The following is an 18,586-nucleotide window of genomic DNA, read 5'->3' as shown; positions in this document are numbered from 1 at the left end:
AAGGCCAACTGAGTATTAGCGGAGTTTCTGTCAAATGCCATTAGGAGCTGTGTGTCATCCGCGTAAGAAATAGGGATGAAACTGAGGTTCCTAAGAAGATCTGCCAAAGGGGCCACATAAATGTTAAACAATATGGGACTTAAGCAAGATACCTGGGGTACAACTTTGGTCATATTTGATGTAGCTGATTGGAAAGTGCCCAGATTAACAGTTTGAGTGCGATTATTTAGAAAGTTAGACAGCCACTGGGAGGCTTGATTTTGGATTCCAACATTTCTTAATCTGGATAGAAGAATGGGATGGGATATCATGTCAAACGCTGCTGACAGATCCAGCAGCACTAACAGTACTGCCTGCCCATTATTTAGGAAATATCTGAGGTTATCAGTGATTGTAATTAATGCTGTCTCCGTACAGAAACCAGACTGGGAAGGATCAAAGCCTCCTATTGCTTTCATAAAGTCTGAAAGATGTCTGTTCACATGTTTCCCCAGGAGTTTACTCAGGTAGGGTAGCAAGGAAATAGGACGGTAATTGGATAGATCCTCCGGAGGAGCATTGGGTTTTTTCCGGATTGAAATTATGTGGGCGGCTTTCCATTCAGAAGCTAATATGCCCATGGTCAAGGAGGAATTAAGGATAGGGCAGATCAAGGGAGCCAGCTGCTTATAAAGCAGCAAAGATACCTTAGCGTGTAGAACATCCTGAGGTGAACCAGAATTTACTGTTTTCATAAGGGACTCCACTGTGTCTATTGTAAGAGGGGAAAGCAATTCAAAGGATTTGCGAAGTTAGGATGTGGTAGGTAAGAAGCAATATTGGTTTGTTGGGGGTCCTTATCTTTAGTAATACTGGCATATATGCTCTCAATCTTCTGAGTAAAGTGCTTAGCCAGTTTATCACAGAGGTCCTGTGAAGGTGTTACTTCATTATGGCATGCCTTAGGGTTTGTTAAAGAGTTGAGAATGCGGTAGAGCTCCTTAGAAGAATTTCCTGCCTGGTTCAGCTGGGACTCTATATGAGTCTTGCGGGCCTTCTTCATATTTTTATGGTAAAGGTTAAAGGGTCAGACAATTCTTATAGGCTTCTTTATCAATTGCATTATGTGAAAGCTGTCAGCGTCTTTCTAGTTTTCTGCAGTGGCTTTTTTCTTCCCTTAGGTTGGGAGAGAACCATGTCGCTTGTAATCTATTTGATTTGGTGGAGAAAAGTTTTAAGGGGGCTAGTTGATCTAGTGTAGAAGTGACTAGGGCATTATAGTTAGCCAGGTTCTCTTCAATGCTTTCGGAAGCTGAATATGTGTTACTGGGAAGGATAGTCGAGAAGTGGCCTGGCGTGATTTCATGCCATTGTCTTCTCCAACTGCGAGAAGGTGCCATGGAGTGGAGAAAGCTCTGCCATCTTTTATGTGAAAGCAAAGTAAAGAGTGATCGGTCCAAGTAAGGGGGCGGGGAGCCTCGCAATGTATATTGGAGGTGGTAGTCAGGACGAGATCTAAAGTGTGCCTCGCTAAATGGGTAGGACCAATGTTGATCTGCTTCAAACCGAGGGATGCTAAGTCCGTCAGGAGCATAGAAGCATCTGCATTAGAAGAGACTTCACTATAGATATTAAAGTCTCCAAGTAGGAGAAAATTATTCGAGGAGAGGAGCAATCAGCTCCATGAGCTGAAGTGAGAAATTCATGAGTGGCCGGGGGGGGGCCGTAAACTAAAGCACCTTTCCTGCAGTGGTGGATTTGGGAGTCTATCCTAAATATCAAAATTTCTAGTTTAGTATCACTGCTGTGTTCTAAGATGATGACCTTAATCGATTCCTTGTGCATTATTGCTATCCCCCCATCTAAACTGATCTGTCGCATTTGTGGATTTGATAACATTCAGGGATAGACGCCGTAATGGCGGGGGAGGAGCAAGGCTTCAGCCAGGTTTCTGTTAAAAAGCAGATATCTGTGGACCCTGATGAAAGCAGGTCCCAGATCTCAGTGGCATGTTCAGGAAGATATATGACATTCACCAGGAGGCAGTGCCAGTCCCGATCAAGATGGCATGTGCAAGGGGGCTGAGACTTGTTAGCCACTTGGGGATGTTCTTTATTCCCAGTGTCTGTCCCACCATTAATCAATGGTGGAATGAGACTACAAAACTGGAAGCTGCTGCATGCAAAAGGTCCCTCCAATACCGGTGGAGCCTTATTAATGCAGCTGGAGAAGAAACCCCCTCTAAGTGCTGTAAGCTTAGTACTGGTGTAAATATGTTTCAGGCTTTGCCTGGCTTCTAGGGTGAAAGGGGCAGGGGTTCTGGCTCCTGGCAACAGGTGGACACGGACGGGCGTAGACGGGCTTGCCATTGGCACGCCCGCTGCACGTCCGCTCCCACATGGCACTTAAGTAGGGCTTCCACCCCCGAAAGTGAGAGCGCAGGGGGAGGAGACACGTCTCTCCGCTACAATCTGCACCAAGAGCCGCGGCGGACCGGGGACCGGCATGTAATTAATATTTAAAGTGTGAGTGCAGAGGTAAGTTCTATTTTAAACATAGCAGAGATAGCGATCTAAAAGCAAAGTGCTGTATGTGCAAATAATAGATACTAGCAGGGGAGTTATGGGCAGAGAGATGCTAGACAATAAAGATTAAAAAGTTGTTTCCCCAAACTGACCAGCTAACGCTTATCATTGAGCGTCCGCACCCACTTGCCTCTTTAGTAGGGATTCCACCCCCGGAAGTGAGAGAGCAGGGGGAGGAACCACATCCCTCCACTACAATTGGCCCAGAGAGCCGCGGCATGCAAACATCAATTTAGTATTAGCAAAACCACTGTAATCTAGTATCTTTAAAGTGAAATTCAAGGGACCCCAAATTCCAGTTCAGGGAATACTTTTTGTTGTTAATAATAAATTGTTAATTGGCTGCTCCAAACTGTGCCAAGCATTTCATAATGATATAACAAGGCAACTGATAAGGAATAGCACACATTCACTACAAGTCAGGACGTTGGAAAGGCAGAGTAATCCCTGCCAATATTTTGCCCAGTGCCCTTCAGATTATGGACAGCTCTTGGCAGCATGGACTCAAACCACTGAGCCACTTTCCGAAGCTAGTATGGCATTACAATTCTACATACTACTAGCATCACAAATTTCACTCGTGGTATAGAAACTAAAGCCAATCAGTCTGAAACGGAGACCAGGTATTGAGGAAAGGTCATGCAGACAGGGGTGAACATCTGATGAGAGTTACACAGTGACCATCTCCCACAGGAGGCAGGAGCCAACAGGGAACATAGAGGCATTAAGGCTCTCCCGCGGTCCCCATCAATGCACACTGGGTGCCCTGGGCGGGGCCAGGGCACCCAGGTAGACGTGTCAGGGCCTCAGCGGATTCGGTCCCCAGTGCCCTAACCATCCTGGGGAGGGGGCCATGCATTCCCCTCCCCATTGAGTTTTGGCAAGGCCCTGGGGCATGGTGTCCTGGGGCTGCAATTGACCATGGCTGCACGCCCCTTCTCCATTGCAGAAAAGGCAAAACAGGGGGCAGAAAAATGAGCAGAAAAGGCAAAACCATGCAGAAAAGGGCAAAACAGAGGGAAGAAAAACAAGCAGAAAAGGCATAATGGAGGGCAGAAAACAAGCAGGAACTGGCAAAACAATGGTAGAGAAATGAGCAGAAAACTTAAACAGAGCAGAAAGAGGCAAAATGGAGGGCAAAAAAACATGCAGAAAAGGCAAAACAGAGGGCGGAAAACTAGCAAAAAAGGCAAAATTGAGCAAAAGAGTGCAAAATAGAGGGGAGAGAAACAAGCAGAAAAGGCAAAACAGAGCAAGAAATGAGCAGAGGAGATCCAAACAGAGTGCAGCAGGTAAACAGGCAGCAGAGGGTAGTGGACTGTGGGCAAGCTGGACAGGAGAACTGTTACAGGGGGAGCTGGCATAAGGACCTGCTTAATTTTACAGAAAATAAACAGGAAACTCTTACATATATTATCATAGCAGGTGCCCCAATTGAAGCTCCACTTCTGTAAAGGATAAATGATCCTGACCTCCTGGACTTGACAAAGGCAAAACAAGGGTGCAGTCTTGGCAATTCCACATTGAAAAAATATATGAAATGTTTTATTGAGGTGAATGCATCATTGATCTATTTGAGCACAATGTGTAGGGACTGTGACACATGGGTTCTTTCTTGTCATTACCTGGTGAGAGCACAGTCCATGGTTCTCCCTTTAAATGACTACGAGTACACAAATGTGCAAAATCACCTGAAGCCTTGCCAGTTTGGCCCTGCCCAGTCCACCTTATTAGTATGCAATGGTCTTCCTGCCTTTTGCCAGGGTGATGAGCAGCTAAGTTTTGTGATGCTTTCTTGATGCTGAGGAATATAACGACATCTCCACCAAACCAAGTAGCACTTACTTCACACAGTTAAGAGGAAGGGCCCTTGCTTGGTTGAGATTCTACCTCTTTGTACTCTTGTCGTCTTCTCAATAGGAAGATTCATGTTTGAACCCGAGCATGGTATTTTACACCTTGAACCCGCCATTAACCCATGGTATTTTACACCATTAACCCACGCCACTATAAAGACTAGAGTTTTCTATTAGAGGCAGCTTTGTGAAACGCGTCATCAGAATTTGCAACCACGAGTCATAACTAACCCTGAGCACGTACTCGGCATTTTTCCTCAGCAAGTTTTTCTCTTTCTGTTTTTTGGATTAGCACACATATTAGGGCCCAATTTTACTCTTGTTTGTGAACTTTCGACTATTGACATTGTTCGATTTTCAGTTCCAACTCTTTGTTTGATTGTAGAATCGACACCCTTCGGCACTATTCTCACATATAAATGATACTGTCATGCTTAACACAGTTGTTTGGACATATTCTTTCCACGTTGAGAACATGTGACGTATTGTACTATTACGCACTGGAATATCTTGGTTTTATGTTGAATGGCCTTCTATTTTCCGTTTTTCCCCAGAAACGTGGTCAATTTGTCCTGAAGAAGGGTCAGTGCATGACCCGAAAAGCATTGGTTTCACTGACAAGTAATGGATCTTTGGAAGATTTACTTTGATGAATGTGCATGATGGATAATGCACCGCACGAATAAAAGAATTTAAATTTGGATAATTAACCTGTTGCAAGAATGGTTATTACGGATTCTTCAGTTTGAATGTATTGATACCTTGTGGTATTGGAAATAGTGCTCCCACTAGCTCGAAGGGACCCCCTTCCTGCACAATTACCAATAACTTACTTATGTCTAACACCTTGCCCTCAGACATAATACCCAGAAAACCCAGAGTTACTTACCATAAAGGGAAAACTATGAAAGATATGTTGTGTCCAAACTTTGTTAGAGAGCCTAAAATCGATGCACAGAACTGGTTACCAGAAAAGCCGCAAGGTTTTTACATCTGTGGCAATTGTTGTGTTTGCAGCTTAGGTGTAAACAAACTAACTTGTTTTCAGTATAACAATTCGAAAGAATTCCGAATTACATCTTTTATGAACTGCAACACAACATTCGTTGTTTATCTGATTAAATGTGCATGTGAAAAGATATACATTGGGAGCAGTATACAGAGTTTGAAAGTTCGTATACAAGAACATGTAAGGAGTATCAAAAAAAGAGATGAGAGATATCACATTGCGCAACATATGCATACCACTCATCCTGATAACACTATGATCACATTTCATGCCTTGGATCATGTTAGGGGTAATGACAGAGGTGGTGATAAGGTTAACTACCTGAGACAGATGGAGGCGCGATGGATATGCCGCCTCAGAGCCGTACCCTTTGGTTTGAATGTTAATAATGAATTTCATCATTTCCTATAAGATATTTCTTTGGCAATTCACCATTTGGACATCTCTAGGTGTGTGCATGAAGTGTACTTGACATCTTTTTAGGATAAACATTTCTCAGGACCAAATATTTTTTACATCGTTTTGGGTCCAATTTCCAAAACATTTTGTATCCCATAGGTATTTTCAACCTGTAGGTGTCGCCAACATTGATGACTTTAGCTATTGACTACAAGATTAATGACTTTAGCTTTGGTTCACAAACCTTCTCAGTGCCAACTCACCAGAGTGAAACATTTATGTGATGGCAGCACTATATTTGAGGTGCGTTTCTTGATAAATAACTTTTTACAATTAGCATCTTATAGTTTTTCACTTTCTGAAAAATGACATAATAGATAGTCACTATAGGATTTATATTTAATAACACATTCGCACATACTTTTTAATTTTGCATTGTGCGCCACTCTAAGATGGCACTCATCACGGGATGAGGACATTTTTTCCGCTTTTTGCCTATTATGTGCTCTTTTATTTGAGCTCGCTACCCTAAAAAAAGCTTCACCTCTATAGATGGTTTAGCCTTCTTAGTTAAAAAATTGTGATTTGGTTGTATAAAACAACATATTTTCGAGCATTAAGACCATTTTGATTGCACATTTGGTGCCGTTTCAATATGGCGCTCTTTATTAAGTGAGGATACTGCCCTAGCTACCTTTTCTTTCAGGTGTGTCTTCATTCTTTGCCTACTTTTATAGAAGTGATGTTCATATAGTTAGTTCAGTAATTTCACATGAAATGTATTTGTTTTCATAAGCGATGCCTTTTTCATCCAACTATTACGTAGAAACTTTTCTTAAACTTTCCAAGATGACGCCGCTTAGTCACATTTGGCTAATGTGACATGTACTGAGGCCCAATGCGTGGTCCTTAATTAATTTCAGGTGTGAGCAGTTTGAAATGGTATATATTTTGGGTTTTAGTGGCACTTGGTTCCTTTTATTTTTGAACCAGACGCTACAACTAACCTCTGGGAGATACACATCCCGTAAGTAGTAACCAGAGTTCATGAAAGCTGTTAATACGATCTATGGCACATAGATATAAGTTTCACTTCTTCTGTTTAAGATAATTTTCAACAAAATAATTCCTCCTTTTTTAATTCAATTTGACATAATAACAGCATGAAACTTATCCGTTCTCGCTAAGGCCAAAATCCATTCCCTTTTTTATGCTAAGTTCTGTGTGTCATTTTATTTTAACACTCCAAGATGGCGCGGCTTAGTTACATTTGGCTTCTTACTGCACGTGACAGGTAACAAGATGGTAAAACATTTGAGACTTTTCTAGTATTAGTATAAGCCTGTTCCAAAATTATGTTCAATTATATAATATGTGCATAGCTTAATGTTTTCGATATCAAATAATCTTTTGACATAGACAGATACAACATCAAATGCCATCTTGCATTTTTTACATTCTCCTGCGTACTATTATGCACCTTTTATGTTACTGGCATATAAAACTACGTTTAGGACGCCTGTTCTAACACGGCACGCGCTTATGGGCTTGTTGATATACTTCAATGGTAACGACATTGGAAGACATCGATATAATAACAGCCCACACAATGCACTTCTCAATATTGATATTTAGGCAATATGGATTAGACGGAATACTTGCGTGTTGTCTTTCAATGACCTAGTAAACTAGCTAGTTGGTGTGTTTTACTAAATAAGACACGTCTCTATTTTGCTATGTTACTTTGCTTAATTAAGCTTCTTATATGTGACTTTTCCTAATTTATTAATAAATATGAAGAAACGATACTAAGCACTGTTTGGAATGTGCTAATGTTGTGATATTGTACCATTGCCATCTTGTATTTTGTACATTATCTTGTGCACTAATATGCGCCTTTTACGTTATTAGCACATAATACCAGGTTTAGGACACCTAGTATTAGTAAATGCCTGTTCCAAAATGGCATGCACTTATGGGCTTGTTGCTATACCTCCATGTTAACGACATTGGGAGACTTCAATTTACTATCAGCGCACACTATACACTTCTTAATTTTGATATTAAAGCAATACAGTCTAGAAGGAATATAAAAATATAACGTCATAGGAATTTACGAACATAATATTCACAAGTTTTTGTACTGTGCCATAGATTTTGTAGTTGGTTTTGCCTTCTCAAACAAAGTGACAACGGGATGCTTTTACTTGAACTGTTATTGAGGGGATACCTTTGTCTCATTCCTTCACAGATTCACTTGTCGTACTACTACTTCTCTCATTCATTTAAGGATAAACATTAAAGAGCATATGGTATATGTACCTTACATGTTAAGGCACGCTAGATCAAGCATATAGTATTTTTTAGACCATTCTTCTGTCATGGGTCAATTTCTTACCTTCATACATTTTTTGCTTTGATTGTCAATTAATTGCCATATTATTATTGTGTGATGCTTTGGATATTTTGCCTAGTTTTTGATAATGCTTGTGTCAAATAATTATTTTTGCTATTTCCTTCCTCCTAAAATGTCAATATTATAAGTAATTTATATTTATATTATGAAGCACCAATGAGAATAAACTATAGCTGTATATTATTGCTGACAGACCATCTTCCCATAAGCTTAAATGACAAAACGCATGTTAGTCTTTATATGAAATAGATCTGTAAACTAATTTTTGGAAAGGATTTCACATCTTGTCTGGTTCATTTGGTATTGTAATATATGGTTTTTACGTGTAAATAGTTTTTATTTTGTGTATATTTTAGCACTGAAGAAGTCCCAAGAGGGGTGAAACGCGTCGGCTCTCTTGTTAATTGCGTGCTGTGATTATAAAGAATTTCTATGGAATAAAAGAATAAAAGGAACCCGTTCTCTGCAGCAAAAATGCCGATTAACATTTTTCATTTGGGAACATACAACTTTATTCCAACTTTATTCCTGTGTGATGGACTATGGACACTAACATCCTTTTACTAAACACCTATTTGTTTCTCTGAGTGCAGGGCCATTCTTGTTTAAATTTGTGTGGGGAGGTTGTATACCACCCTTTTGGGGTCGTATGAAGGTCACCTCCTGGGCCCATTGCACCTAGTTCTAATCTCAATATCATAGCCACAACACGCCATAACGACTGGTGCAGGGTTGTGTTGCCCTGGCCTTTTTCTCTGTGCTGTTTTGACATCCTGGACTGGAGGCCCTCTTTCTGGGCCGATTGCAAACAAGATTATTGTTAATTTGAAGGTCCTGCCAATGTGCTCCTACTGTTTACCCAATTGCATATATATATATATATATATATATATATATATATATATATATATATATATATATATATATATATATATATTCCAGAATTTTGTTGGCTGTTCCCAAGCCACTTGTACGGCGGGCACTCGGCAGGGGTAGCCACCCCCAACAAATCCACTCGATACCACTGCATCTCACTTTCCCCTCACAGGACGAAAGAACACTGGAGCCGAGGCCACAATCAGAATGCGTGTTTATTAACACCAGGTCCGACGCGTTTCGGAGTTACAAATCACTCCTTTCTCACGGGCAACAGACTGTGTTATTTTTTTTAATTTAAAACGCAAGTGCCGGTCACGTGCCATAGACATAGACAACATACTTGAATTCATCATCATTCATTGTGTTTTTCAAGATTACAATCATAATCATATGGCAATTGATTCAAGCGATATTTCATCACAAGACAAATAATTATATACACGGAACTTCGAGCAACTTCATCCTTTGCATAAAGCAATTCAAAATACAAAAAACTTTATCGAGGCGCAAGTGCGCACATGAACAAACTGGGAAGCTCAAACCTTCATTGTGCCGTATCATTGCAGACAATTATTCTAGACATATTAAAGCCCTAGTGGGCACAGATTCCGAATATCACCAAGGAACCAAATTGGGCCCCAGTACGCACCGGTGAGTACTCACTGTTAGATTCACAATAATACTCAGTGGGTTACGTCAATCAAGTACCCTGAAACCAAAGGCAATCCCTATAATTTCGGTACTACCCATTCACACAATCCTGCCCAAGTGGGCTTAAATTTGCATACTGTTAGTCTGTATCCTGACCATAAGTACAACATTTTCGTGAAAACACGTTTCAGTGAGTGGTTTTCTCCAGTGCAGTTGAAAGTTTTATGCAGTAATCCCCGTTATAGTCACAGTTCCATAGGCCACCTGCAAGATGAATAAAAAAAACGTTGACACAACTAAAAAAAGTGCACTGACCAAATAAACTTAACACAAAAAGTTAAAAACACATGGAGATCAGTACCAGGACCCGCTGTTAATGACAATTACAAGTGTACTGAAAGCTCCTCATCAAGGTTGAGACCTTCTGGGGCCATGGTGTTGTATTTTATGATTATTTTGGACTCAAGTCTTCTAAGCTCTCTCGTCCTGTTACCACCCCTGCGTCTCGCTGGGATGTGGTCCAGGACAACAAACCTCAGAAGATTCGGATTTTGTCCATGGAATTCAAAGAAGTGTCTTGCGATGGGATAAGTTTTATCATTCTTTGTGATGGCTCTGCGGTGTTCTAGTATTCTGACCTTGCATTTGTGGATGGTACTGCCCACATAAAACTTGTTGCAGGGACATCTAAGTGCATACACTGCATACTCTGTGTTGCAGCTTAGATGTTTCTGAATAGTCATGGGCAATTGATCTTTAGAGAGTTTGATGGACTTACAGTTATTGCTGAATTTGCATGCCTTGCATTTATTGCAAGTAAAAAATCCTTTTATGTCACTTTTTTTAACATCAATCAGCATGCTTTTGCAAAGTGTGTCACATAATGATCTTGGTTTCTTGAACGTGAGGGCAGGGTATTCACCTACATGTTCACATAAGTCTTCATCATTACGTAGGATTTCCCAAAACTTGTTTAGACTTTTTCTCACTTCCCAGGCCTGAGTGTTATAAGTTGTAATGAACCTTATAGGTTCATTCACCTCTTCATCATTGCCATTAATAATCGGGAATAATAGTTCTTGCCTATTCAGCTTATTCACTTTCTCAGCTGCTTGATTCACTAGAGTGGCATCATAACCTCTGGCCAAAAATCTTTCGGTCATAATAGTTTTCTCAGTGAGGTAATTGTCTTCCTCGCTACAATTCCTGCGAGCTCTTAGAAGTTCTCCATAAGGAATACTACGCATTAGTTTTTTGGGGTGACAGCTGCTAGCATGCAGTAAGCTATTGCCTGAAGTTGCCTTCCTAAATAGCTTAGTGCACAGTTTGTTGTTTTTGATCATGACTTGAAGGTCAAGGAATTCGAGTTCTCTGGCATTGATGGTGCTAGTAAAAGAAAGATTAAACTCATTCACATTCAGGGCCTTGACAAACTCTTCAGCTTCCTCCTCTGTACCATTCCAGATACAGAAGATATCATCAATGTATCTCAGCCAGAGGACGACGTGGGTTTTAAAAAATCCGATTTTGTTGATTACCTGCTCCTCCCACCAGCCGAGGTACAAGCCTGCAAAGCTGGGGGCGAAGCAGGTACCCATCGCCGTCCCCTGTATTTGTTTGTACATGCAATCATCAAAGAGTAAGAAATTTTTACTCAAACACAACTGAATCATATCAAGTACCATTTCAGTGTGAAAGAGGAAGGACAGTGATCTTTGTTTTAAAAAAGATCTGCATGCCTGAATCCCTAAGGCCTGAGGGATGCAGGTGTACAGACTACTTACATCCAAACTCATTAAAAGGTAATCTGATTTCCAAACGATATCCCCAATTAACCTTAGAAAATCACTGGTATCCTTGACATATGAAGGAAGGGATTGGACCAGGGGTTGTAGAAAGTAATCTACATATTTAGACGTGTTTTCTAAGAGACTCTCGCGTGAAGACACAATAGGTCTCCCTGGTGGATGTGTGGCATTTTTGTGTATCTTCGGGAGGAGGTAAAGGACCGGGATTTTGGGATTTTTGCAATGCAAAAATTTGTATTCTTCATCGCTAATCAGTTTTTTCTCTCTCCACAGTAACAATTTCTTTCCAACTTCCCTGACTGCTTCATCGTATTCAGTTTTGTTGGATTGGCTATATCTTGTGCCATCCGACAATTGTGATTTGCCTTCCTCAAGGTACATGGAACGTGGCCAGATTACCACGTTACCTCCTTTGTCAGATTTTTTTATGACAATATCAGTGTGTGCTTCAAGCTCCTGTATGGCTAACTTTTGTTTAGTGGTCAAATTGGACTTATTGGTTATTTTACGTTTGGAAAGTTTTTTCAATTCACCAATCATTCCTTTCTCAAAACAAAAAATAGCCTCGCTAGCGACTTGGGGTACAAATGTGGATTTTGCTTTAAAATTAGTTTTGCCACCCCTTTCAACATTGAGATCTGTGTTCCCCAGATTAATGCACGGGTCTTCTGAAAAACCGGCCACCTCGGCTAGCTCATGCACTGTCTGTAAAGTTTCAACATCATCTATATTAAGGTTTAGAACCATTTCAGGTGGTGTAACTTTCTTACTACTTTTGTTAATAGCAAACCATTTTTTCAATTTCAACTTCCTAATGAAGAAAAACAAATCAATGCGTGCCTCAGTGTAATTAAAACCAGCCGTGGGACAGAAAGATAACCCCAGCGATAATACATCAAGTTGATCTTGGGTCAAAATAAAATCAGAGAGATTTACCACTGTCATGTTATTCATTGTTTTTTGGCAAATCGTCCCCTTGTCCTTGTTCCCACTGGGCTGTCTGTTGGATTCACGAATTTTGATCTGTTTCCTCCTCTGCCGCCTCGCCCACGATTTCCTCTTGGGCTGCCGCTGTGTGCCTGAACATGTGTTCTTTCTTTGGCCATCAGCGTGTACTCCTTTAAAAAGCGTGCTTTTGCTGAATCGGGTTCGTGTCCTGCTGCGGTTTCTCTCGTTTCTGTCTCGGTTTCCTCTGTGGTATCAGTAGTTGGTGTTTCAATATTCTCAAAGATCGGTGTAACGACTGGCTTGGGGTGTCTTGTTGATGGAGTGGTATTCTCATTAGTATCGTTCCACAGTTGTTCAAATTTTTTACCAAAAGTCAAGATCTGTCCTTTGTTGTAATCGATTTCATCTCTTTCGAATTTGCTTAATTTCTTCATTTTAATTTCATCCTCTATTTTACCCAATTTAGTCTCCATTTTTGCCATCTCACTGTCGAACTCATCATTTGTATATAACTCCTTAAGTTTAAGAATGATTGTTTCACTTTCAGCGGTAAGATCACGACTCTCCTTTTCGGCATATTTTATCAATATTCTTAGCATGTTCATTGAGCAATTGTGGTTATTTGCAGTCCATTCCTCAATCATATCTGGGTCAGGTTGTTGTAACGTGGGGGTTATAAATATTCGTAACCCTCTCGGGATCCTATCGCAGTCAACGTACTGCTGTAACGCTGTTGCTTCCCACCACTTAGATTGTTCTTTTTTGAGAACCTTCCATAACTTGTCCCAAAGTTTTTTCTTTTCAATCACCGTACTCGAGGTAGACTGCTGCGCACTCAAATTATCTTGGGTAACTGGTACTTTAGTGAACAGCTTGGTGGCTGCATCACGTCTCCTAGTGTCTCTGGTGTTAGACATATCTGTGTCGACAACTCAATTAAAGAAGCGACAGACAGCTGCCCCTCAGCTGTACTGAAACACAATATTCGCAATCACACCGAACTTACTAAACACTTGTAAGTCCAGATCTCCGTATTGCTCCTCTTCACCACACGAAGTATATGCACCCTCCACGTAAAGCCCGGCTTACCTTGGTAGGACGCGTGTCACGGATCAGAAGGCTCCGTCCTCCGACCGTCCCTTCTTCCGCCACTCTCGCTCACCAAAGGCAGTTCCGGGTTACAGGGGCAAGAGTAATCGATCAAAACCTCTTCGTGGTGCGGAGCGGGCAGGGGATTTAGCGTTAATTCCAGAATTTTGTTGGCTGTTCCCAAGCCACTTGTACGGCGGGCACTCGGCAGGGGTAGCCACCCCCAACAAATCCACTCGATACCACTGCGTCTCACTTTCCCTTCACAGGACGAAAGAACACTGGAGCCGAGGCCACAATCAGAATGCGTGTTTATTAACACCAGGTCCGACGCGTTTCGGAGTTACAAATCACTCCTTTCTCACGGGCAACAGACTGTGTTATTTTTTTGAATTTAAAACGCAAGTGCCGGTCACGTGCCATAGACATAGACAACATACTTGAATTCATCATCATTCATTGCGTTTTTCAAGATTACAATCATAATCATATGGCAATTGATTCAAGCGATATTTCATCACAAGACAAATAATTATATACACGGAACTTCGAGCAACTTCATCCTTTGCATAAAGCAATTCAAAATACAAAAAACTTTATCGAGGCGCAAGTGCGCACATGAACAAACTGGGAAGCTCAAACCTTCATTGTGCCGTATCATTGCAGACAATTATATACAATAATATATATATATATATTACCTACTGGCGGTCGCCAGTAGGTAGTTATAGTTAGGACCACGTTTCCATAGGAAATCCGCAACATTCTATTTTGAATAACTTTTGCGCCGGTCGACGAATCCTTGCGAATTTTTCAAAATAGGTGGGGCGCTACGCTACGCTCCTACCCTGAAAGTCTCGGGGGGATTCGTCAAGCGGGGGCTGAGATAAAAGGGGGGTCCCAAAACGCGTTTTTCCCATGCATTTTTCCATAGGACCTTTAGACACAGCTACAGCCCGAACGGCTGAACAGAATTACTTGAAATTTGGCAGAGAGGTAGTCCTCAGGTCAAGGAAGTGCCTTTTGTAGGTTTGGTGTAAATCTGTTCAGTAGATTCTGAGAAAATAGCCTTTAAATCAATATATATATCTGAGCCAGCTTACGGTGCGCTTACGGTGCGCTTACCGTACGCGGACGGTGGCGTGCGCGAGCGCGATTCTGATTGGCCCTTAGATCTTAGTAAACATTCGAATCGGTCGAAACCAGGAAGCGGCGTCCGCCATTTTCTCTCTCGCACTCTGAGGGGGGAGCTGATAAACAAATGCCAAAAACATATAAAGGGGCTGTTTAGACAGCACCCATGCACATAACCATATTAGTTGAGTCTTCAAAGATCCCCCAAGGCAAAAAACGGTAATTTTTTATTTTTCGAAAAATTTCGCCGATTACGCTTACCGTACGCTTACCGTACGCGTACGGTTAAAAAAATTGAAAAAAAAAAATCCACACTCTCTCCACCCCGTGTGCAAATGGTGGCCGAAGGCCACCATTTGTGCATGGCGTATAAGAGCACAGCATTTACCCAAAAAATTTCATCAGATTACCTATCACAAGGAAGCGCATAATATGTCCTCCATGTGCGCACCGCGTGCCCACCGTGCGTGCACGGCACTAACTGCGTAAAGTGGGCGCGCGGTGCGCGAAGCGCACCGCGTGCTCACTGTGCGCGCACGGTGCGCGAATCGTTCCGTGCGCGCACGGAACGAACTGCGTTAAGTGGGCGCGCACGCCACGAATGGCGTAGAGTAACTTAGCATTTAAAAAAACGTACAAATTCACTGAAAAAACCATAGGTTTCACACACGTTATAGTTAGGAATTAGCATTTAAAAAACCTTGCAAATTCACTGAAAAAACCATAGGTTTCACACATGTTATAGTTAGCGGAAATTTTACTGATAAAAAACCAATGAAATTCCCCCGTTATAGTTAGTGCAGGAAACTATAACTCACGCGACCGCAATCTTCTGCTGATGACATATGTGTCTTTATGAAAAAAAAATATTTGTAATATATGTATAGCTAAAAATTTATGGAAGAAGACATGGGCAAATAAGTGTCTAAATACAGTATTAGCATCAGCAGAGGATTGCGGTCGCGTGAGTTATAGTTTCCTGCACTAACTATAACGGGCGAATTTCATTGGTTTTTTATCAGTATAATTTCCGCTAACTATAACATGTGTGAAACCTATGGTTTTTTCAGTGAATATATATATATATATACACACACACAAGTGGACTTCATCCTCCGGCAGCAGTGCGCCAGGAGCCGCCCTTGCAATCCAGCTCTGTGGCACTTACTGGAGATACCTGGTGGGCCAGTTGGCCCCCAGGGACCCTCAGAATTCAAGGGGACTTAATCCCGCAACCCAGAATGCTCCAGGAGTTGGGTCTGCATTGTGATGGAGAAAAGGAACGTGGCCTGTTATAAGAAGTTAGCAATCCTGCTGTGTGCGGGTTACTGGAGGTAATAGGAGGGGTAGTTGGCCCCCAAGATTGACATTGGGGACAAACTACCCCTCCTGTTACCTGCAGTAAATCGCACACAGTGAGATTGCTAAGAGGTGTTGGGAGGCCCCGCTCAACTGTCTCCACCTTTCTGCAAACACGACTGCTGTGTTATAGTTAGAAATTAGAATTTCAAAAACCTTAGAAATTCACTGAAAAAACCATAGGTTTCAGGGACGTTGTAGTTAGAAATCAGCATTTAAAAAACCTTTGAAATTCACTGAAAAAACCATACATTTTAGGGACGTTTTCAGCTCCCAATTCAGTGTGGGCTCCGACACAGCTAGGGATCATCCGCGTGAATCCAACACCACCAAGGAAGGCTCCAGATGTCTCATTTCTCAATGCAGGTAAGCAGCGGGGAGTGTTCAATTAGATTGCTTAAGTGCTCAGGGCATGGTTCTAATTGGAAGATTTCCAGGGCCATAGAGAGAGGGCTGTCATTGTCTGTATATATACAAAATTACAAAACTTTAGATTTTGTGTACATAATATTGTCTGCATACCACAATAAATGTATACACAATGTTCTTGCATGCCGTTGGAAATACTCCAATTATTTCTATGATAGATGTTGATACTGGCACAGATTGCACATAACGTTACTGTTTATACAGCCCCCAATGATGTTTGGCTGTAAACATTGCCCTCTCCATTCCAAACACCCCTCGTCATGGCAGGCCCCTTGCTGGAACTTTACGTTGCTGTGTCCGTAGGTGTTGGTACAGTGACATCCCTCTAAACTCATAATAAAGCCCCGACTCATGCCAGCGGGTGCATCTTGTCATTCCAGCTGGGGCAGAGTCCGTGTTTGATTTTGGTGACATGGATTCTAAAATGCAAGTATATATATATATATATATATATATATATATATGTATATGTATATATATATATATATATATATTATCTACTGGCGGCCGCGCACGGTGAAAAACCTGAAAAAAAAATAATTAATAAATACATAACTTACCATTTAAAAAACCGTACAAATTCACTTAAAAAAACCATAGGTTTCACACACGTTATAGTTAGGAATTAGCATTTAAAAAACCTTGCAAATTCACTTAAAAAACCATAGGTGTCACACACGTTATAGTTAGGAATTAGCATTTAAAAAACCTTGCAAATTCACTTAAAAAACCATAGGTTTCACACATGTTATAGTTAGCTGGACATTTCCCTCGTAAAAAACCAATGAAATTCCCCTGTTATAGTTAGTGCAGGCAACTATAACTCACGCGACCGCAATCCTCTGCTGATGACGTCAGATATTACATCACTGATTACATATGTGTCTTTCTGAAAAATAAATATTTGTAATATATGTATAGCTAAAGATTAATGGAAGAAACATGGGTAAATAGGAATCTAAATACAGTGATGTAATATCTGACATCATCAGCAGAGGATTGCGGTCGCGTGAGTTATAGTTGCCTGCACTAACTATAACGGGGGAATTTCATTGGTTTTTTACGAGGGAAATGTCCAGCTAACTATAAGATGTGTGAAACCTATGGTTTTTTAAGTGAATATATATATATACACACACATGTTTTTGTATACACACACTTTTGGTTGTTGTTAAATCTCTTTTTTTTTATTAAATCACCACATTCTGAGAAAACGGATCTAAATTTGTCATGAGATGTAACTGGTATAAACTTGAATTTGGGTTTAAAAGATATATCACCCCCTTCCTCCCCACACACTTGCATTTCCCTTAATAGTTCATTCTCACATCCTTGTTCTAGTTTGAGCAGATCTCTCATAACCTCTAAATCAGATACTAATAGGTTGCTGTGGTGAAATCCTATACTCTTTCGCTTGATTTCCCTATACCCTGTTGGGTTTCAAAGGATTTCCATAAATTTAACTCACATGAACAAATCTATTTTCCATAGTACACAATCAAATGGACCATTGTGACAAAATGAAATTACTAATGATAAAATGTCAGTGTCATCTGTGATAACTGTTCATCAGTCAACAGTATACAGGAAGAGCACAGCAGGGATCACTACCCTTCATGCAAGTAGCTTACATCCCCTCCCCCTGAAACAAAGTATACCATACGGGGAACTTATGCAAGTAAAGCGCATATGCAGTACTGAAGAATCATTCAACAACACACAGTTAGACATGATAAATAGATTAAGGTCCAGAGGATATGCAAAGAGCACAATTTCAGCAGCCAAAAGAAGAATAATCACATGTAAAGGAGAGATAGTGCTCTTCCAACATCAGGTCCCAAAACTTGAAACAGAGCAAGCTTACAGGTTTGTTGCCACATATACCAGCAAATACAAACTAATATAGAAAGCACTGTATAAGCACTGCCAATATATTCCAGATGATCCTATTATAGGAAAAGAAGTAGGAAAAAAACCTTGATCACATACACAAGGGCCGAATTTATTAAAGAAAAGGAACACTGGTTGAAACCAAAGAATGGCTT

This window comes from Triturus cristatus, chromosome 3_2, assembly GCF_964204655.1.
Source record: "Triturus cristatus chromosome 3_2, aTriCri1.1, whole genome shotgun sequence".
NCBI classification, from domain to species: Eukaryota; Metazoa; Chordata; class Amphibia; order Caudata; family Salamandridae; genus Triturus; species Triturus cristatus.
The sequence above is the reverse complement of the archived record's forward strand: the minus strand, read 5'-3'. Positions refer to the sequence as shown.